The 23,711-nt window shown below is 30.6% G+C and overlaps 1 protein-coding gene and 1 long non-coding RNA gene across 5 annotated transcripts in view; one reads left to right on the plus strand and one right to left on the minus strand.

Annotated features, from left to right (window-relative positions):
* Positions 1-23,711, minus strand: part of LOC121128146 (uncharacterized) — a 219,155-nt gene that overhangs the window by 103,625 nt on the left and 91,819 nt on the right. Inside the window, exon 2 of the mRNA XM_071893036.1 lies at positions 14,940-15,050. The gene's annotated coding sequence lies outside the window, so the exon portion shown is untranslated. The remainder of the gene's footprint in view (positions 1-14,939; positions 15,051-23,711) is intronic.
* LOC121128145 (uncharacterized) lies at positions 2,557-4,684 on the plus strand. Of its 4 annotated transcripts, XR_005868056.2 has the most exons (6): positions 2,557-2,678; positions 3,093-3,201; positions 3,367-3,523; positions 3,596-3,761; positions 3,826-4,387; positions 4,441-4,684. It is a non-coding gene; the product is annotated as an uncharacterized lncRNA (long non-coding RNA). The 4 variants fall into 4 exon arrangements; XR_011783251.1 differs by having other exon boundaries at positions 3,583-4,387; XR_005868055.1 differs by having other exon boundaries at positions 3,596-4,387.

The raw sequence follows: 23,711 nt of genomic DNA on the forward strand, positions 1-23,711 counted from the left end.
ACACGAGGACTTATTAAATAATGAAAAAAAAAACAGAAAGATAAAACACACGCAATATCCACTTGTCATTTTCCAATTTTTAAAAGTTGTTTTTTTATATTAAAAACCTTTCAAGGCTAACTATGGCTGTTGTGTCTCGGTTAGTATATTCTTTTATACATAGAAATATTTAGAAACTATTCATGATTCTAATTGTACTATCGTAATTTCTAGTTGATGATTTGAGCTTAATAATTAATTCCACTGTGTTAATTAAATAATGAGTAACATTGCAAATATTTAAGGGTGAACGGACCGTCTGGATTTTCAAAAACAAGACTCGGACTTTGAAGGATAAAGGAATCTTTAAGAATTGGTTTTATGAATAATACAATAAAACTACAAAAATTTTGAGCTAAATAAGTTCCGATCTACGATGTCAACTTTATGACAAAATGATACATAACTATGCCATGACTTTATAGAAAATGGTGTATTAGTTAAAAAATAATATAATTTAATATGTACAACTTTTTTTTTCTTCAGCTAGTAAATTAATCAATTCAATAATTTTTATTTATGGCATAGTTGTGAAACCCATTTAATATTAATGATACATGCAAATTTTTATTAATTTCTTCTTGTAGCCATGATAAATAGGGCAATTCAACTTATTATATGTATACTTAGAGCTAAAATAACTTTTTTATGGAGTTGAACAAATAAAAGATTGAAAAAATTTGTTTCGGTAAATTGCTACAGGGAAAAAATGATTCATGTAATTATATAAGTAGGTAATAATACCATTTGAAAAAATATTGTGTTTCTTTCAGCAATGAAACCATCCTTAAGAAGAACAAAAACTGAGGCATGATTAATGATAACTTTGTACTTTTTTTAATCATAGAAATAATTACATTATATTTACGATAGCTGTAAGAGAAATTTCCAGACGGCGCGATGGGAATTTCCTTTAACAATTACCGTTATGAATTGATGTCCAACCTCCTCCTTTACTAATTCCGTCACCGCATCATACCAGTAAGAATTTTGATTGTTATATTGACCCCCCCTCTCCCCTCCCCAAAAAAATTAAGGAATATTGTTTTTGGACAGTACGTAAAAAATTTACATCGAAATTAGGAGTAATTTTTTTATTTGAAAGAATTGTTTTCTTAAAAAAAGACATTCAGTAAAATTATGTCTCGGAGTAAAACATTTAATAACTTAAAATTATTTACGGTAAAAATTTTATATTTGAACTTTATTTTTTTCCATATTTTTTTGCGAATGGATGTGGATTTTTGAAATTTTTTCCAAAAAAAAAATCATTTTTTCTGAATAACTAGATTTTTGGAAATTTTCTCTGAATAGCTATAGATTTTGGAAATTTTCTTTGAATAACCATAGATTTTTGAAATTTTCTCTGAATAGCTATAGATTTTTGAAATTTTTTTACAAAAAAAATAATTTTTGAAACTTAGTACTTATATTTTTTCCAAAAATTTCGTGAATAACTGTGGATTTTTGAAACTTTTTCCACAAAAAATATTTTTTTCATATTACCTATGGTTTTTGAAATTTTGTCTAAATAGCTATGGATTTTTGAAATTTCTCTGAATACCTATGGACTTTTCTCTGAAAAGCTATGGGTTTTTGAAAATTTCTCTAAATAGCTATGGATTTTTGAAATTTTTTCTGAATAGCTATGGATTTTTGAAATTTTCTCTGAATAGCTATGGATTTTGAAATTTTTTTCGAAGAAATATATATTTTTTAAATTTTGTACTGATTGTTTTTTTGTAAAAGGCTATGAATTTTTAAAAAAAAATTCGAAAATATTTAATATTTGAAATATTTTTTTCGAAATTTTTATACAATTTTTTTTTTGTGAATAGCTATGGATTTTTGAAATTTTTTCTAAAAGCTATGGATTTTTGATTTTTTTTTCAAGAAACGTAATTGCAAAAACCAAGCCTCCCCCACCTTCCCTCAAAAAAAGATATATATCTATATATAATCTTGCACAGATCCCTGACAATGGAATACCATTTGTTTAAAATATGTAAACAATAAATTACAGATATTTGACGTCATCTCCTACTTTCAATAAAGCATTTCTTATCAGTGGAATATCACTATATGATTCATGGGAAAAAATAGTGTTTAAAGCATAACAAAGCCAAGTTTCGAGAAATTAAAATAAAAGTTTTTATTTGGTGTATCAGTATATAAAAAGAAAAATAATAAAAATACTATGTAATTATTCAACCTTGTCTATAATATTATTTCTATTTATTTAAAAAAAGTGAAATCTTTGTGAACCAATGAATGTTGCTAATACATAATGATTTATTTCATTCAAATTGTAATAGTTCTCTTGTAAAATAATTAAAGAAATTATGACAATGAACACACCTACGGATATTTATCTTAGTGTAAAGACTTAGTAGACAATGAAAAAATTGAAATAACATGTAATGTTAAAAAAAAAAAAGGAAACAGTTTCTGGTTTTCCAGGTAGGAAGAAAAAAAAGAAACACGTATTTTATACATATTATTTTTTTTTTTTGACAAGAGTCAGTTAAAAGTACTAGTGGTATGAAGATGTGCTTCTATAATACTTTGAAAATAAATAGTCAGCAATTCTCAAATCTTGATTATGGTTGAAAATAAAATTGGAGTGATTTACATAAGCGGTAAGATTACACCAAGCTCATCAAAGTCTAAAATAATATTTACATTGCGTTAAGTTGCAATTTATTCGACTTACAAATGCTTCATCACAACATTTTAAATTTATTTATTATAATTTGATGCTGTGATTTAATTGTCGTATATTAAAATGACACATTTATTAGAACAATACGTAGTTTCCATTCAAATAAATAACAATTTCTCTAAAATATATCCACGACTAATAAAATTTTCCTCATCATAAGTCCAATTCTAAATTATATATTTATAGCTATGTATCTCAACATTTCGTAGGAATTTGTACAATTTACTTATATGAGTTACAATTGCTACACAATTGTAATTCTAATTGAGTTGAATCGATGTATTGAAAGATCAACACAGTTTATGCAGTAATTTTTTTTTTCCTTTTCAAGGTGAAATATACTTTCATTTCAACGTCTGTATGGAACAAAACCTCTTCATATACAACACGATTCTTTCAAATATATTGGAAGTGTCCTTGAATTTTAAAATGATGAAAAGGTAAAAAAAAATCTATATTTTGAATAGAAAAATTAAAATACTTTAGTTTATTCCAACTTGTTATTGGTAAATTTTTAATGAAAAATTGTCAATTAATTTTTAATGTATATATTAGTGAGTTATCACAAAGTTTTATTATTAAAACTTTTTATTTTTGTTGTATAGATTTTCAAGGAGAAAACTTTACTCTCAGTAAAGTATTACAAAGTAAGTAACCGAATGAAAAAAGAGAAACTATTGTTACTCACACACATCAACATTTTGTTAAACCAAGAGTCACGTACCGTTAACAGAAAATTATTATTATTTCAAAATATTTTCGGTAAGTATACTTGTAATAACTTAACTGTACATTATTAGAGTTTTGTCATGAATACATAGATGAGTTTAATAGATTTCATAGGATAAATAAAGAGTCGGAATGGGAAGGAGTTTTGTAAAATTCAAGACCTGCATATGTAAAATTTCAAAGGATCTCCTGAGAATGTCTTTTACCTAAGCATGAGAACTATTACTAGCCAGGATGATGATTCTTGCTTCTATGAAGTCTTTAAGTCAATGTGTTTTTAAATCTAAAATTATCATACATCAATATTTTTGACGTATTTTCCTTTTGAGTATTAGGTAATATAAGAATATATTTTTTCAATCCCTGCATATTCTAAGATTGTCTATGATTATGAATTCCCGTGGATCACAGGCTAAGTATATTTCTTTATTTTGTTTTGCCTTTCCTGTGACTTTATCTCATCAACTACTCTGATTGTGATTTCTTCGCGTTGTTGTCCGTTGTAAAGCCTTGTGTTGTGTCCGTTTGTTATTTGTTTTGTCCATTGTATTGTTGTTTCATATTTCAATCTATTTGTGATATGTCTAGTTTTTGTACTTAAATATATGTAAAAATTATTGTTTTGTTTAAATGTGGGTGGTTTTATGTCATACTTAAGGTAGGTAATGACCAATTCTAGTTCTCTTTATACATTTTATTTTACATGTGTGTATAGGTCGAATTTTAAGACGATTCCTGGAATTTACCTACTCAAAGTTGTTCAAGAGCGGAACTTGATCTAATGAAGACCTGAATACCATGATTTGTTAACAAAAAGATATTCAAAAGATCAAGAACAGTGATTCTCAACCCTTTTACCTGTGCGGAGCCAATTTTTTTCTTCTTCAATATCTTAAGGTATATATAATATACACAAAAAAATGTTTACTTATTATTTATGTAATTTATAGCGAAGCCCTTGAGAATGTACTGCGAAGCCTTAGTTGGGAACCACTAATATAAAAAAATTGAATATTGTTCGTAGAATGTGATTTGAAAAACCTATGATAACATTTATAAAGAATTAATAATGTAATGAATGTCGCTGTTCTTGTAACAAATTACATATTTTTAATACTAATTAAATTATTTTTTGTTGTGATTTCTTACATGAATGTCATTCAGAAGTAGTTAATAAAAGTATATTGAAAGGTTTTCATTATTATTATCCTCAAAATTATTAATTATTTCACAGAAGAAAAATATTTTCATTTAAATCTGAGAAATAAATTAAAGTTATATTTATTTGAATTTGTCACAAGTAATTCATTTGTATTATTTTATCATCCAATATTTAATGTAAATATGGTTAAAAATGACAATCAAAGATGAAGGAATCATTGGCTTGTCAATCGACGAAAAATAATCACCAGGCAATGTATTTTATTGAAATTGGATATGATTTATGGTAATACTACTTTGTAATGGATTTTTAGTTCTGTAACTAATTATATATCTGATTTATGAGATTTTAAAAATGATGAAATTAGCAATTTGACATTTTTATTTTATTTTTGATATATTGTCAACCAAAGCAATATTACGCAAGTATAATTTATGATTAAAAAGCTATCAAATAGCTCATCTAAACCTATCTTATAATTTCTTTTGATTTTTGTAAAGAAAAAATTTAGTCAACCATGATCTTACATTTATCAAGATTTTTTAGTTCTTTAAATTTTTAATGATTTAAAGATAGAAAACTTATGTATAATTTTTATAAAAATGTAAATAGTTAAGTGATGGAATTATGAATAATTTAAAAAAATCAAAACTTTATTTATATAGTAAAAAAAAAGAAAAAGTTTTCATCGAACGTACGTACCCTTTTATAGTAAAACAGAATGAATGTACAAAAATTATTTATAAATCACACTTTTACTTCTAATTCCGTGACATAACAACTTATTTTAATGATTTATAAATGTTTTATATTTAACACAAGGTGTACAGGCAAATGTATACCCCCTTCAACGAAGGAGAGGTCATTTTGACCTATAAATTTGTTTTGGCATTTTATGATAACTTTTGATCACTTTTTGTTAAGTCATCAATGGTAACTGGTGTATCTATTTATTTATTTCAATTTTATATCGTCCATAATTTAACGGTTTTTATATATAATGAGATTTTGTACACTATTAGTACATTTACCACATACGTACTTTTTACATATGTTGAAGTTTGATTTGATTAAGTTGATCACTTCTTCTTTTTCTACTTTTTATTATTAGGATTTATGTAGAATATAATCAGTAGATATTTGAACTTTAAATACTTTACACATATATTATTTGTTTTATTTAAATTATAGTGTCTTATTTTACACTCTTTTCTTTTCCGATTTTCAGGCAACTCATTAGTTTCTGGCAAAAGATTATCGTCTATAAGGTGTTCTAAATGTTCTTCTTGATTTCTATTGTAGGAGCTCAATTCCTCTATTAAAGCCAGTAAAAATTCCCTTCTGATTATGTTTGACCCAGTTACTTCACGATACAAAATCACACTATTTATAACTGCCAAATCAATTAAGTTATAAAATACTTGCAAAGGCCAACGTCTGGAACTAACTTTTGTTGTGCATAGTCTCGCCATTTGATCAAGATGATCAACTCCAGATTTTTTTTTTAATAGACTGCTGAATTAGGTAATTTCTAAGTTTTTGTGAACAGTGCATAGAATTAAAACATTTTTAGAGGGTTTTCCACTGTAAGGGCTATGTTGTCTTTTTTTTCTAAAATGGTAGAATACAGATGTACTTTTTTAATTTTTAATCTTTTTAGTACTTCTCGGCGAATTCGATTCATGGTACCAAGTATACATGTCTTCTTTGACAATAATGACTGAGCGAGTTTTACTGATGTGAAAAAGTTATCAAATGTGATATTTCGATCCTTATTCAGGAAGGGATCAACTAATTTTATAACAACATACTCCGACAAACTTTTATTCTGAGGCCGATTAATATTTTTCCCCAAATATGGAAATCCATGGAGAAGATAATGGGATTTTGAGTCAACAGCAAGCCAAAATTCAATACCGAACTTATCTGGCTTGTTTCCCATGTATTGGATAAACGGATATAGTTGTTCATCGACAGTGTTATCCTCTCCGGGACGAAACAGGCTTGACTATCTATAAATATATCTATATTTATAAATCTGTATGATATTTTAGAAAAAAGGTCAAACTTTGAATTCGTTGACTTCGAGACGGTTTTAAATCGAAACGTAAAAACTGATGAAGTTCTATGGATCCCATCTCTTGGCATTTTCTTTTAAAAAAAATCGGGGCCCCAAATTTTGAAACAAAGACTGTAAAGTGATTGTCCTTTTCCTATACAGCCTCTAACATACATTATTGCAAACATATGGTATAGTTCCTCCTTCTTTACAGTCCAGGTTGGATTATTCAATTTGATCCTTGCTTCAGCCTCAGTACATTTTATTATCTCTTGAATGATAAAGGTATCAATAAATAATGAAAATGTACTCATCATTGATTCATAATCGAGATTTCTTTTGGCAAATGAAGTTGGACCTGGGATTCAGTGGAACATTTTGCGTTCGAAATCATCCTACAGTATCTGATACTTCTAAGGGAATTTCAAACCATTGAGTCCGATCCGGAGCTTTCAAATTTTCTTCATTTGAGTTAGGAATATCATCTTCTTCAACATTGGTAAAGATTAGTTCTAGCCTTTTGTCATGCTCTAAAAACATCGATAATGTGTGTATATCCATGTAAATCAAACGGTCAAAATATCAAGTAAGTATCAGTACTTTCAAGTATACAAATAAAAAAGTGATGCCTTACGCTCTTTATAATCGTTGTTATATTCATCTTGAGAGCTGGACATTGAATTCTTTCAAAAAATATAATCTTTGTCTTGGATGTCGAAAAGATACCCATCAGAATCGTCATCTGGTATTGAAGCAAGAAAATTTTCAATTTGTTCGGGAGTCAAAAAAGTTTTAATTTTCCTCGATGACATCTTTCAAAAAATTATTTTGAATACTACTGAAACTTCTTAAATACAATTTTTTTAAGTAAACACATAAGTACTTTAACTTGTTGAGAACAATACCTAATCTTCTTTTACTTATTTGTGAAATATATTAAAGCATGTATTTGTACGTTTCCTTTACTATGGGTTCAATTTCACAGAACATTGAATATGTAATTAATTAATGAGGTTATTGCTTTCAAAAAAAAATTGTCCTATAGTTTTAAGCATTTGCAAATAAGAGTCAAGAAGTTTCAATGAATTTTAACTAAATTTGTAGACTCTATTCAAAAATTTAGAATGAAAATGGGTCAAAATGACCTTTCCGTCCATTTAGTGTTAATTGATTTAAATTCTTTTTAAATTAAAAGAAATCAACTTTGCAAAATTGATGGTCAAAAACAAAGGTGATGGTAAAACAAAAATCCAAAACAAAAGTCAACAAAATAAATAAATAATATTGGTATTGTTTAGATGACTGACAGCTTTTCAGTGACGTATATTACTTGCCTATATTTGCTTTGGATTACAATATATCACTTATAAATATTAATCAAAATATTTTTTGTTTTTTTTATCTTTCATACCTCAGAAATCAAAGTAGAATTAAGTTATTGATCTAAAATTTACTATTAATGATACAAATGACACATTTGAGTAAAACCTGTTTCCTTGTGGAATGTATATACATGTACATAAATTGTTTTTTTCTATCTATTAAATCCTTATATTCAAAATATTCAAATTGTGTTTAATTAAAGTTATATGCAAATCCCAACGAACTGTTTTCTGTCGTTGTATTGTACTCATTAATGATTCTAAGTTATTTTTTTATTTTGCTTGAATCATAATTAATATATGAATCAAATATATTTCTAATAATACTTTATTCATTTTTAAATGATTTCAACGTACATATATAATTTTGTATAAAGATTCAAGCTCCATTCAAACAAAGAATAAGCATGATAATACTACCAAATCTTCAATAATCCCTTTAAGATTTCTTTTATAAAAATATAATAAATTTTTAATTTTATTTAAATACACGCAAAATATTATGTAAGCTATTAGTCCCTATTAGAGGTATATTATTTACATTTTTCAATGGAAAATTTAAAGGTAATATAAAAAAATGGCTTATGAGTCGATATCTGTAAACAAATTTGCAAATATTATTTGATTGTTACTATTTACAGAGTGCAACAGGGAAATTTTCCACGTCTATAAAATTAATTTTTTGCGCTACTTAAGGTATAAAGCAATGATCCAATACATGCGTTGTTTTTCTTGTGCTTTGTTTTAATTTAGTCAAAATAGGACAAAAAATGAGTGAAAAGAAATTAAAAAGGCAAAGGGTTTGGATCTTTTTGGCATGGAGGTTGATTAAAAAAGAATTAGGAGTGTATAAATCACTTCCAAATAAATGAAATAATTGTTGTCATCTCAAAAGAATAACAATATCCTGGGTACATATCCCAGCGAGGTATTGACCGGATGGCTTTGTCTTTAGTTGTAAATTCTAAGCACTTGCCATATGTGCAAAATATAGAAATTGAAAATGCGCTGGGTAACCCTGAAAATTTTAAGAAAATTTAAGGATGAGAGCAGTTTAGCTGCTTAAACGTTACATTAGATTATCAACTAATATCTATGAGAGGGTGGGGAAGGAAATAAACACATTCTACTCTGTATTTATCTAACTAGGACATAAAAGGTATGCAGAAAGTTCTGTTAAATGTTTATTAGAGTACAAATGATATAACTAATGACATAATTTCCATATAATTATAGACATAGGTCGACACAAGTATAAAAAATATTTGACAAAACTTTCATTCGAAATTAGCCTTGACCACAGCCCGAAGTCTCTTTGGAAATGACTTACATGCTGCACGCACCATTTCCACGGGGACGGAGTCCCAGGAAGCCACCAGTATGGCCTCCAGCTCGTGTAAGTTCTTGCTGTGGATCACACAGGCTCTGCTCTCAAGAATGGACAACATGGAAAAACCCATGACATATAGGCTGGGGATGGAGGGGGCCTGACTGGCTTGTCTTTGAAACCACTCAAATTACCCTCACATCATCGCAGCGTCTCTCTCATCTCATCTAAACATGGACTTTATACTTGAAAGTTATATCCTTAATAAATGAAGAATAATGATTGGAATATAAAAACACTGTTCAAATAGCCAATTACAAAATGTCACACACTAGTAAATGAATAGAATTGACAACCCCGTCTATGTCTAATTTTCTTTCATAAAAGTTGGTCATCGCTTAAAATAACTTGAATCCCATTTAACTACGACGTATTTCCTCATCAACTAGGAATGATTTTTTTTAATGTTTCTTTAATTGGTGAGGTGGAGTTGCACTGATGAAGTGTAACGAAACATTATAGTGTTAGATTTACTCCACCTCACCTAGAAGTCCTGTGTGAAATAAAGTACATTTCTTTCTCTAGGAATGATCAGGGCGCCAATCTACGTACATTGAGTTCAAGAGAATAATTTCTCCCGAGGGTGTTGTCCATGGGGCTACGTAATTTCATCAACTGTAACCTTACTCTTTAGTATCGCCCCCCTCCTCCCACCTAACAAAGCAGAAAAAAAAAAATCACCTCTGTTTCATTCAGTATTTTATTTATACTTTAGTTCTTTCAATGTCTTAGTACCATTTCGCTTAAGACAAAGGCCCAAGTAATCAGTTTAAAATTTTATTTTTCTTGTCAGATCTGTATCTTGTTCTTGGTAGGATTGTTCTGAATACAATCTGACGCATTTCAATTACTCTTAAACGCTTTTGGATAAATAAACCATGTTGATTTGAAGAAAAATAAATAATATAAATATTTGAGCACCTCATTTGCAAAAGAATAACTTTTGTTGGAGGAAAAAAAAGTAAAATGTATTTTGCCAGTGTATGTATACATACGAAGAAAAGTATAGTTTTTGGATTTATCATACTTTATGGTTGATTAAAATGGGTTTATATAATATGTGACGCTGAGTGATTATATCGGATTAACTACTGATACAATTTTGAGAAAATATTGTCAAATATCAGATTAAGAGGATTATGTGATTATGTTTGATAAATACTTATTTAGAAATAATCATTTTCTAATAATTTCATGATTTAAAACATATTGTATTCTCATTTGTGGGAATTTCATTTGATTTATGTTGTAGGATATGAAAGTTTGTCATTCAATGTCACAAGTACATTCAAACACAAAAGGACCATTGATTTTATGACGCATATTAAAGAACAATTTTGTTCATATCAGTATGGCGGTCACGTTCGCACTAAAAATACAGCTAAACGCAAAATTATTTTACTTTTTTACTCTTTGATGATATGGATCGTTTTATTGCAGCACCTATCACTATATTTGGTTAACTTGAGGAAGCAATAGTAGAGCAACTAAGCTTAAGGTATATTCATATTGTATATACTGAGTGTCACAACATAACTTTCAACAGCCTGATTGCCATGCAATATAAAAAACGAAGTTATGTCGCCGAAGCATTACACTGATTTCAATATGTGGAGGAGATCTCTTTGTATTATAACCAAACGAGCGACTATGCACCCCAGCCATAACACTAAAAAATAAACATAACATATACCAAATTAAATATTGGCAGAAACAAAAACCAATGAAATCTTTCCAGCTTTTTTTAATGTAAAAATTGACAAACTTTTCAAATAGAAGACATTTTGCCCTGTAGTGGCCCCTTGTTGCCGATGCAGTTCAAAAATATCATTCATTTTAGATAACCAGCATTTCTTATTTCAGATTCCTAATGCATCTACTTAATGAAAATATTTATATTGGAACATAATGAGGAACATTTAGGAAATTTGGCCGTAAAGTTATATGATGATAAATAGGGGTTCACTGTAAAAACATTGTGTTAAAAAGATTACGGACAAAATATTTATAGTTGCGTGGTAAAATTGTGGTATAAATATTATCATTGTGAGGCAAAAGGTTGTGGGTAATAACATCCTAGAGCAACATCATTGTAAGCAATATGATTGTGAGTTATTTCATTGCAAGACGTTATTATTGTGTAAAATTTCATTGGAATTTATATTTATATGCGAACGATCATACTATTGAATGATGAAGAAAATTGCCATAAGGATCCTTATTTAATATCCCGGCCAATAGTTTTTACTTTTGAAGTGTTGTGCCCCAAAGCAGTTTAAACTCCAACGCCGCCACGTCTCTAAAAATCAAGGAACTCTTCTAATATGCTATAATACCCCGTACCATGGTTTGTGAAGATGAGCTGGTGGTTAAAGAAGGTTAAATTCTTTTACCGCTGCTTCTTTGAGCATCAAGAAACCCTTCTAACATACAAAAATACACCTCACTCTTCAGATTGTACAGGTCAAGTGTTGGGCCACAACCACTACTGCTGCCACGTTTCTAAGCACCAATGACCCTTTCCAATATAGCATGACATATTCCCGGACCATGGGTTGTGATTTGTGGACTTTTTGTGCAATGTGTGTGTGATGTATGGTGTTAAATAATAGTTTATACAGTTATTTATATGATAATTATATATTGTACCTTTATTTGTTAGTATTTATTGGACAAATAAATTGTTATTTGTTAGGATTTTAAGGGGCAGTGGACCGAAGTATATATGAAATTAATTGATAGAATCAAACCCTTACAAAGGAATTTATATGAATATTCGTTTTTAAAAATTAATGAAGTTGTATCTGGATGTTTGTTATAAATAGTAAATTGAATTGAGTGAATATATATTCTATGATAAATATCACTTAAGGTCATTAACATAAACGAAGTTACGAATGTCAATGTATCATATTAGAAAAATTTGTTGAATGAGCTTATAGGCCACTTGTTATGGTTCTCATAAATTAGCTTGAGATCCATTGGAGGTCCTAGATATACAGTTTCAAAGATTTCATTTCCTTAAGTGAACTTATTCCATCAGAAACGCTGTCGTGTATGTTTTTTAAGTACTACAACGGAAAAGTTTTAAAAAAAATACTACTGTCTTGTGATTATATATAGTGATCATTAATGAATATAAAATAACTTTCTACACGAGAAAACTCATACATAGCGTATAAAGAATACCTATTTATTATAATATAATTTTAAATAGAATTCAAATAGGTATATAATCATCGTATATATCAAGAATTTAAACATCATTTTTTGGCCAAATGGTCCTTCTGCAAAATGAAAATTAAGTAAAATGTAATTAGGCAAATTGTCCTTCCGCGATATTATTTTCGACCAAAATTCTGCTCACAAAAAATATCGACTACATTTTTGGTGAAAATATAGCATTTACGCTCTCATAATATGTATTTAAGTAATTGTGTATTTGAAAAAAAAAGTGTTTAGGTGAATAAAAAAAAATATATATTTACAGGGTGTCCACAATAAATTGGAACTATCTTAAAATTCAACCTGCTTGATAAAAATGGAATTTGGAGTGTATTTGTTAATATGAAAAAGTTAGACATGATATTAAACAATAAATTTATTCAACATGTCCTCCCTCAGCAGCTACCATCTTTCCCATCCTTCCCCTATAGGATTTGCATGCCCTAATGACTTCCACGGAATTGACCCCATTCCACTCCCTTGTAATGGAGCCCTTCAGTGCTCTTGTGGCTGACCTTGCACACCTCCCTCTCCAACTTACCCTGCCAGTAGTAATCACACAGATTGAGGTTGGGTGAGTTGGAGGGCCAGGTGTTGCAATCCCAGAAAGTGATGTCGTGGGAGTTGAAGAGGTTAGTGGTCCTCATGGCGATGTGTGCGGGCGCTGAGTCTTGTTGGAATATGAAATCCCTCCCAGCGGCCATATCCTTCATCCAGGGGATGACGAACTCCTCCATGACTCTGCAGTACCTTGTCGCGTTAACCCTTTCCTTGGGATTGAAGAAGAACGGAGGCATCAGCTTCACCGGTGCTACAGATGACAACCAGGGTCATCACAGAGGCCAGGAATTTTGTGGTGAAGACTACAGGGACCTCTTCTCTCTCCTTGGCAAGCCACCTGTCATTATGGACGTTGTAGCTTCTGTTGACAGTCCAGTTCTTCTTGTCGGAGAAGAATATGATTCTTCCTCCATGGCTCTTCAGGTCATTGAATAGACGCTTACCGTTGGTGAGCTGTGTGACCTTCATGGATGCCGTGAAGATGTGTTGTTTGCCATTTGGTATGACCTGTACCCAAGGTCCTCATTGACAGCCTTGGAGACCAGCTGATTGCTCACTTCATGGTTCTTGCCCAAGTTGGACAAGGAAGCCCCCGGCGAAGCTTTGATGGACTTCCGGAGGCCTTCAAGGAAGCGGGGAGTGCGGATTCGGGCACTTCTCATGTTGTGAGCCTTGCGGCAGACCTTCCCCTCAACCTCATAGGCATTGAAGACCTGGTATACCGTGGTCTTGGGGTAGTTAAGAAGCTTGTAGATAGCAGTGGGCTTGTATCCTGTGCGAGCTAATTCGAGGATGGCGTCTCTCCTTGCTTTTTCAATGATGACTATTGTTTGTTGTCAAAACAATTGTGGTCAAAGTTATAGTGTATTGTTCATGCAACCTTTTACATTTGTATGATTTAACCCCGAATATCTACAGTATGGATCTGGATGAAGTTTAAAGCAGTTCCAATTTATCGTGGACACCCTGTATAATACTCATACATAATTCCATGGCTTGCATTTAGTTATATTTTGTTAAAAATAACAAGCTTAGTATATATGCAAATGTTAACTAGATCCATGACTACTATATATACATAGACTTAAACTAGTTGACACAGGAAAGGGAAGTGTACATCGGAGAGGACAATAGGACAGAGACTCCTTCCTCAGTACTCATTCGTATTTTAAATTATATTCTTTATAATGACCTCTTTGCGGACATAATATTGAGTCTCATTTCCTCTTGGGGTCTGTTGCTGGAGTAATACAATGTCTAACATATGTTGTCTGTCTGGATGTAGAACATGATATAAGCATGAAAGGAAGGATACAGGTGATATACCCGAAGAATGAAGGTATTCGTCATAAATGGATTCAAGCCATTATTAAATGTGCGATTAAATGGGACTGTTAAGTAGCCATATAAAGCGCCATGTTTCTTATAATTTACAAACATCATGTGAAAAATTAATTTTAAGTTTAAAAAAAAATTATAATCGAAAGTATTCCCGTAAATATCTAGTGTAAAAATAATTATATAAACTAAGTAGTTTATATAATTATATAAAAGATATAGGTTTGTATATGTACAAAGAAATATTATGTATCTTTAAATAATATGTATCTAATATATTCATTAAGTGTGAATTTATTATTTTTATTGCATATATATTGGACAATGATCCCTACCTAAGTATATGTTCTCATAAAAACTTCCATTCCATTTCTTGTGAAATATATCCAAGAATAAATCTTATAAATTGATGTGTAAATTATTAAGTTCCTGACGAACTTACATACCTATGAAATAAAAAAATGAAAACATTAGTTTTTATTAAATTTATGGTTATATACATTAGTCTTAAAGATATCATATATAATAAATGTACATTTCTAGAATTATGTCCAGAAAATTGTGTGAATTTTGGGCATGTTAAAAAAAAAAAAATGCAAATCAATATGGTAACCCTGACAATTCGAAGAATATTTTGGAGGAGAGCAGCTTAGCTGTCATAAGCTTTCATTGGATCAGCTACAATCTGCTGTGACAAGGGAGAAGGAAATATACAGGGCCAGAATTACTTCGATGTCGATCCTGAATTCTACTCTGAATCCAATAAATCGTCTATGTTACTCCATCCGTCTTTTATGAGCACACACAATTGTTCTATTAGGTTTTGTGTATATAAGAAAAAAGTTAAATTGTTAATTACGCAGGAGTAAACAATAATGACAGCATGTGAGGAAAAAAAAAATATGTTTTGATCTTAAAAATATACCGCATTTTTATTACTAAATATTATTTTATATCTAAAGTACTCCTTGCACGCTAATACGTTTGAATTTTCAAAATAGTTAGAAATAATTAGCGATGAAAATCGGGTGTATTATTTAGCTCGCCCGTGCTTTGGAGTTGACAAACAGATGAGTAAATTTTCTAGCCTTTACCTGTCGTCATTATTATTTAATTCATTCCTGAGGAGTGACCTTCCTTGTCTACCACATTCAATCTATTTTTTTTCATGCATTTAATACTGATCCAATAAAATGGGTGGAAAACTTTGTAAACCTCTATAAGCTGTTGTTCCTATTTATGCAATAGTCTTGTCATTTAAAATGAAACTTATTTTTTACAAAAATCTTGACCATATATAGATTGACTATAGGCTGGGATTTGAGGTGTCTAGCTAAAGATGTGATGTTTCAAGGTCTTAGGGAATTGTTCATAAAATCATGTATTTATATGTAACTTTTTGGGTAGGGATTCGAATCTAAACAAAGTAAAATAAAGGGTTTAAGCATTGAATAAATTTTGTCAAATCATTACTCGTAAGACGTTGCACATTGTTTCACTTCAAGCGTCGTAGTGTTTATAGGTCGATTGAATAATAAATTAGTTCAAAAACTGCGGAAGAACAGCATATATATGAACAATAACTGAATTTACTCCTAAGCGACATGGATGGTTCAGAAAAGTCCGTTATTATAAAACATATAGTTATTGAAAAATTAATTTATTGATCTAAAATCTGATAAACCAAACTGATGGGTTCTAACTAGTATACATCCTCGGATGTATATTTTATGAGACTCGTCTTTTTCTAGCTTTTTTAAATATGTTAAAGTCTTATAGGCTGAAAATTTGCTTTTCGGCAAAACAGGGTCAATAACAAATTTTGAACAATTTAAAGAAGTTTTAGAGGTCGTAGTTTTGAGAATTGACGTTTATTTTCAACAAAATTATTATCAACTTCAAAAAAATTCCCAAACATATCCTGTTAATATGATTTTTATTCTATATTTTTTACATAAGTAAATTATATTAGCAAAATATTTTTACTTAAGTTATTATCTTCCATTAAAAATGGAGTATGCAAGAGTAATTTTTTATAACTATAATCTTCATTCCTTTAATGACTCAAAATTATTGGTAAATGTTTATTATAAAAAAATAAACAATATTATTAGACGGACTTTAATTGTTAATTTAAAGTCTGCTTAAAAAGTTCTGTTAGCTCTTTTTATTACAGTGTTCAATCCATTTAAATATAATTCAATAAATTACAATTCTATATTATATATATATACTTTTTTTTTTAAATGAAACAAAATTATAAGGTAAATAGACAAAAACATAAATCATGCAAAACTAAACCTTATTTAAATAAATTGAGCATAGGTAGTTATTATTGACTAACAACAAATAAGTATTGTTTCTGAACTTAATGTAACTTTTTATTTAATCAAATATATTTTTCGATGGTCCTGAATAGTGATGAACATCTTGTGTATAATAGGGATGTTAAAAAAAAAGAAACTGAAAATCAACCTGGTAACCCTCTACATATGAACTACATATGAATAATGTTTTGAAGGAGATCAGCTACAATCAGTTGGGACAAGGGAGCGAGAAGGAAATAAAAAAGGTTCTTGGCAAGAATTAAACCGATTTGTATCCCCAATTCTACTTTGAAAACAACAAGAAATTACAATATAACTTTTCAACAAATCTTCAAGGTTCCTCTCCGTCTTATATGAGCACACACGGATGTCTTTATTTATTTATAAGATTTTGAAATACTGACAACATATTACAGAATACTACAATGGATTAATAAAAAACCAACATATATTCAAGACCTAAGCTCAAACGTATTTAAAATGTTAATATAGTTTCTGAAAATATTTATCACGCCACCGTCAAGCATGCTATTTACTCTTGCGATTTAATACCGACTTTACCACATCTAATGACGACTACAACCATAATCTTCGAATCGATTTAACACTAATTATTTTTACCTGACCAAGGCGTAAATGCAGAACTGAATTTTCAAGCTAGTGTGAAAAAATCTTTCTGTTCACTGAGTCTCAGAAAAATTCCTTTACCATATCTACAACAGTAGAGTAAACAAGTTTGAAAACTGGGCACTCCCACACAAGGTGAGAAGCTGTCTCTCTTTCTGAATTACAGAAATAGCAATCAGGGCTATTTGATAATTATCGTGATACCGCCAGTGTTCCTATCACTACTCGATACGGGAACCATTTCTCAGATAGAGTAAGGAGCTGATTTGCTTAGCTCGTACAAGCCTGAGAAGCGGATACATCAACACTCTTGGGATTTAATACCGACTTTACCACATCTAATGACGACTGCAACAATAATCTTCGAATCGATTTAACAATCATTGTTTTTACCTGACTCATGAATGAGATATCATTTAAACAAGGTAGTTTGAAATGGGGTGTCCCTGTAACCACGTAAGCCTATTAAAAATTAATGTGGCCAGAATATTGTGATGCAATCCCTTCAGGTCTCTATAAACTTTCATACCATTTCTCAGAAGTGAAGGATTCCTTTCTGTAAGTGCACCACCTAGAGCTAGATTTATAGCTACAATATAGTTTGAGCAATTTGAAAAATTATTTTATTAGCAATAAGTTTATTTATAGAAACAACAGCACTTAGTTTTGAAAAATCGAGTTTATGCCTTGATGACAGTTCTCTTTAGTTTCGGCATTATCAATGACACAATGGTTTCACAAGACCTTTCTTAGTAAGCATTTCACCAACCAGTTGGCTAACATAGCTTTCCATATGTCTCAGAAGCTTATAATTTCCTAGACCTCCTCACCTTTTCAGAGACATTTTTTTCTTCGTCGAGATGTTACGCTTCGTGCTGAGATTAAGGAATCCGAGAAAAATTTAGTCCACCTTCATGTACAAATTTTCATCAAATTCAGTTAGATGCATGATATATCCCAAAGATCAATTCAATCCCATCTATAAAATTCAAGCTTCAGTATGAAACTGGTACACTGAGATATTTTGGATATATTTGCGCTCTTGTTGCAACTCATGATGCATTTTCCAATGAATGCACTAAGTACCCTGATCTTGTTTTGGACTATTGGTCGATATATTATATTTTTACAATGTATGGATTATTTGTGGTTATGCTCGACTTCTCTTCATTATCTAGGAGGCCTGACATTGTACAAAAGGGTGATATAACTCTATTTAATTCTATGAATGATGCAATTGTCAACACAGTGTGTCCATTGATTATAACAGATGTATCATCTTTGTAGGTATATACAGAAAGACTATCCCTAGGTTGGGTTTTCCTCCATAACTTATTATTATTTATTTGATTGAGAAGAGGATCTACTGCAACTATGAATAACAAAGCCATTGTATGATTTCCTTGTTTACAGCCTCTTGACACCTTGAAGGTTCTTAACTTTTTAAACAACCCGTATTAAGTTTTTGATCTCACCATCATTGACGCCATTGCTCGTATCATAAAAGTTACTAAACCCTTATTTTTTAGTGTTTTAATCAAGTGTTTTTATGATATTGAGTGAAGTACTTTTTCAAAATCTTGGGCAATAATAGTGCTTATATTTTTCGAACGCTACATGTAAATTAGTCTTCCATCCTACATCTTTTTATTACACCTCTCTGAGACTTGTTAATAGTATCGAGAAGGGTCGTTTTCAGCCTTTCGATGACCACATGAGATAATATTTTATAAATTGTGCTCTTTTGGGTGAGTGAAAATGAGAAGCGATAAAATCAGGAGCTGTGAGCTATGTTCGGATGTATATTTTCATAATCAAATTAGATTCCTCTCATTTCTAAAGCAGTGGTTTTAATTTGATCACGAAATATATATATCTTGAGAGAATTCAATGCCTTGCTCATTCAACGAGCATTGTGCATAGCTCTTGCTGTAATTTAATGTAAACCCTTTGAAGGATTAATTTGAAGATAAAAAATCTAAACTTCTAACTATTAATTTTTCTTGCTGTAAAACTTTAAGCTATTTCCTAAAATAGTTAATAATTGCATCCTCCATATCAAAGATTACAATAGAAGTCATCGGTCATTATAATGTTATCGACTTAAAGTATCTGTTATAGACCTTTACTTTCTTTTACTGAAAGCCTTTTATAATTTAAATATCAGGTTAAATTTTGTGACCTATACAAACGAAGACTCTGGATATACCCAATTGAAATTGTCAAACGGTTACATATTTGATATTTATGTCATATATCTGACCAAAGTTGGTGGGTGTCATAAAAAGTGATCTCACAAAATGTATCATAGGTTCCAGAAAACCAACTTTTCAATATGGAAAATTTCAGAATCCAAATACAATAAATGATGAGGATAATAATTTTTTTCTGTCATATCCACTAACAATTTGCTACCCCAATGTAGTGTTAATGGAAATTTAGGAACCAATTTTTATTCAAGCTATTATAATTTTTTTTCTTGTGTATGCACGCCCTTCCTATCGATGATTTGCTGATGTTGAAGCACTGAATATTTTCGCCAAGACCTTTAACAGTTATTGCAAATAAAAAGAATGGATATTCAGGGCAAAGATTCTAAAATCTTAATAGGCGTTCTCACTTCTGTATGCCCATAATAATGGTAAAAAATATTTTTGGGAAACTTTTGAGGCAAAAGTTGGGTTTTCAACAGTTTGCTACACTTTTTGTCCTATATATCCCCCTCCATTCTGAATGATGGTTTCATCACGGGGAATAATAGAAGCACAGCTGAAATAAAGTGAGAGGACAAGTTGTTCTACTCCTCCGTGATCACGGCCTTCAGCGCATTAACGTTCAGGCAAAAAGTTTTGTTTATCTTCCCCTCCAAGACACATCGGACAGCAAACTCCAGTCACGCCGAACGAACTTCAAAGTGCAGAAATGTGCTGGTCAGAAGGCATCCCTTTTCTTCCTGTAAAAATAATGTACTTTATTGGACGTGTGTGCCGGGGGCCGTCTTGGGTGAACACATAGTTGCCCATTGGGAACGTGCTCTTCAACCATGCGACGCTGAGGACATGACCTGAGATGAATGTTTGGTCCTCAAGGTTCCCTCGACCTGAGCTCTTGATTCAGCCAAAAAGCTATCATTTTTCCTGTTCAGAACAGCGTCCACTGTGAAGATCTTCTTGTCGCAAATCGACTTATGTGCGGAGGGAATCGCACATCCTCTGCCGTTTTTCTTGTTCCTTGGGCATTTTTGTTCTCAAAAAACCAAAGAAACATCCCTTTGTAGCTTTTTGTTAGTATTTTTGAATGGCGCCAAAATTCAAAATTGTACTACTTTTAAAATTGAGGCTAGACAGTCTCGAAGAGGATTCTAACTTTGGAGTCCTTACGCTGTAGATATGATAGTTTCGCTTTCTTTACCTATCCAATCAATTTAGGGCTTAAAATACTATGCATTCTCTTTTTGGCGTAAAGCGTTTTATAGTCAATATTTTGCAATACATTTTCCTTATCACTGTCAGGGTAAGTAATCAAGTTATTTATTGTTATCTTTTAGTATTTATAAGTGTGTTTATGAGCTATTACAAAATAAACATTTAACATTTCTAAAAAAGTTAAAAATGGAGTTATTTACAAATTTATTTATATTGGTTCTATTTCAAGAAAATTGCAATTTTATAGTTCATATGTAGGTTTTGTTTTTGTAAATTCAAATATGTAGAGAGATTTGTTTGTTATACCAAGGTACGTACTCGTACAATTTCTATGTATGTAATATAGTAAAAATAATATGAAAAAATCTGCAAAAGTTAAGTTGTTAGTAATTTACTTGTATCTGTACTAAAGATGAAGAAGTTGTAAAAGGAATTGGAGAAATAGAAAAAAAGCCGTAGAAAATAAAACAAGGGACTTCATTATTTGTAGTTTAAGTACTTAGGCAATCCTTCTATAAAGTATAGGAGAGCATTTATTTATATCAGAAACGTGTCTAAAAACTATATAATATTTTTTATAATTCCTTAAGGCAATGTCATTGTACGTTTTATAATTATATTATCAACATTTATAGGGAATATTTATTAGTTGAGAAGGGAATAAAAAGTATTGGCATGACATTCACATTATTTATATGTGATTACTTTGGATAGTTAAAAGTCACGATACCAATATTTTCAAACGGTTTTTATACCTTATTTCAGGGATCTTAACTGACGGCCTGTGAGTGCATTTTATATCAAAACTTAGATAATTGTGAGGGTGTGTTCAAACTGTATAAGTACCCGTTTTCATCCCTTCAACTAATGCTATATTGAAGCGGCAGGTTCATCAACTTGTAAAATAATACAAATGTTGCTGGACTGTAAATCGAGTCAATTCACCTGAAATCTAATGATGACTTGAAGAATGTCTTCAAGTAGTAATGTTCTACTGAGTAATTCTGGGTTAGATTGTCACTAGGATTTTAGCTTCTAAAACAATTTGGTCTTCCGGTGTGTGGAATTTTCGGATTAAGGCTGTTTTCTATTATATGAAAGTGGCAAAAATAATTATCGTACTAAATTCAATCATGATCACTTATATTAGATAATGAGGATTGTCAGAACCAGTCTGGATGTGAACATAAAAAGAACGCATAGCATTTTCGTGCAAATTAATGTAATTAGAGTCTCAAAATAGGTATCAATATACTTATATTACTTATATAATTACTTATATCATTTTAATATTATTTACTATCCAATGAAAATAAGAGGCAATGTTTAATTATTTACTTTGTTAAAAGATGATTTGTTTAACTCATTTTAGCTAACACCTAACAACTGTTAAAACAATTTGCCTTAATGGATATTATAATACTTTGAATATACTTTTTTAAAGCAAAAAAATACAGAAAAATGAAATGAATGATTGCCTTTTTTATAGCGTATAAAATAAAATCTTCTTTCACAAAATATTGAAAAAATGGAAGCTATAAAGTTTTAATAATCACTATGAACTACTTAATTTTAGAATAATTTTAAAATGTACTGAGTAAAGTTTTTATGTTTTAACAATAATTTTTTGGCATAATGGCGATACAACCACTAGGGTTAAAATACCTATTTAATATAGTGTCGGCTTAAAATAGTCAATAACATTCTTGCCCCTATAAAAATAAATTGATATTCCTTTCGGACACCAAAGAGCAATGAATGTTTTTGTCAGGTTTATATTTTTTGAAATTCAAATTAAACCATGATCTCCCTTTGATCTCATTTGAGATTATGTAATTAATTAAGGGTAATTTTGTTGGTATTTAAAAAAAAGTTTTTATATATAATAAAAACTTCTTTGACAATAAGTGTAATCCTTTAAAAAATACTTAAATTGTAAATCACAATGTAAGAACATTTAAATGTTTTCTACTGTATGTGTTATAAGACCTTGTACACTTTTTACTTGATTATAAAGAAAGAAACATCTAGGCTTAATATTTATGATACAAAAAAAAAAAAAAAATAAGAAAGATGAAGGATATTTTAATTACTATTATTTTTCAAAAGTTCTACCCTCTGCCACAATACAAAGGTACATGCGGGTTCGAAACTTACGACAAACTTTTCTTGAGGGTGTCTGCCGGAATGTTGGTCCATTCCTCCTCCATCTTGGCCTTCATGACCTCCACGCTGGTGTGGTAGTGGGAGTTGGCCTTCCTCTCTACGACTCGCCATACATAATAGTCAAGTGGGTTCAGGTTGGAGGAGTGGGGTGGCCACATCCCCTTAGACCAACATCCATTCGCCCTAATTTGTTTTCAAATATTTTTGGGTGACCTTGGATGTGTGGAACGGTGGTCTGTCCTGTGTCCCTATCCGATTTTCAATGCCGTATGTTGCGTCGAGGGCGGGAAACACGTTCTTGGCCAAGATAATTTTATATTCATGGGCCTTCAAGGTCTCTTTATCCACATCAGTGGAAACGCCGTACCATATGAACCAATGACACCAAGCCTCATAGCATTAGCTGTGTGTGGAGATCCCCTGGTGAATTTTGCATCGGGAAGGGAGTCTTTGGGGTCTTGGTGATGTACCGAAGGCTGCGGGAGTTGCTGATTAAGTTTCTTCAATTTATTGAAGGAGGATCTTCGATCGTTCCAGCCTCTTATGTCTGTGTAAAGCCGTC

This window comes from Lepeophtheirus salmonis, chromosome 13, assembly GCF_016086655.4.
Source record: "Lepeophtheirus salmonis chromosome 13, UVic_Lsal_1.4, whole genome shotgun sequence".
NCBI lineage: Eukaryota > Metazoa > Arthropoda > Copepoda > Siphonostomatoida > Caligidae > Lepeophtheirus > Lepeophtheirus salmonis.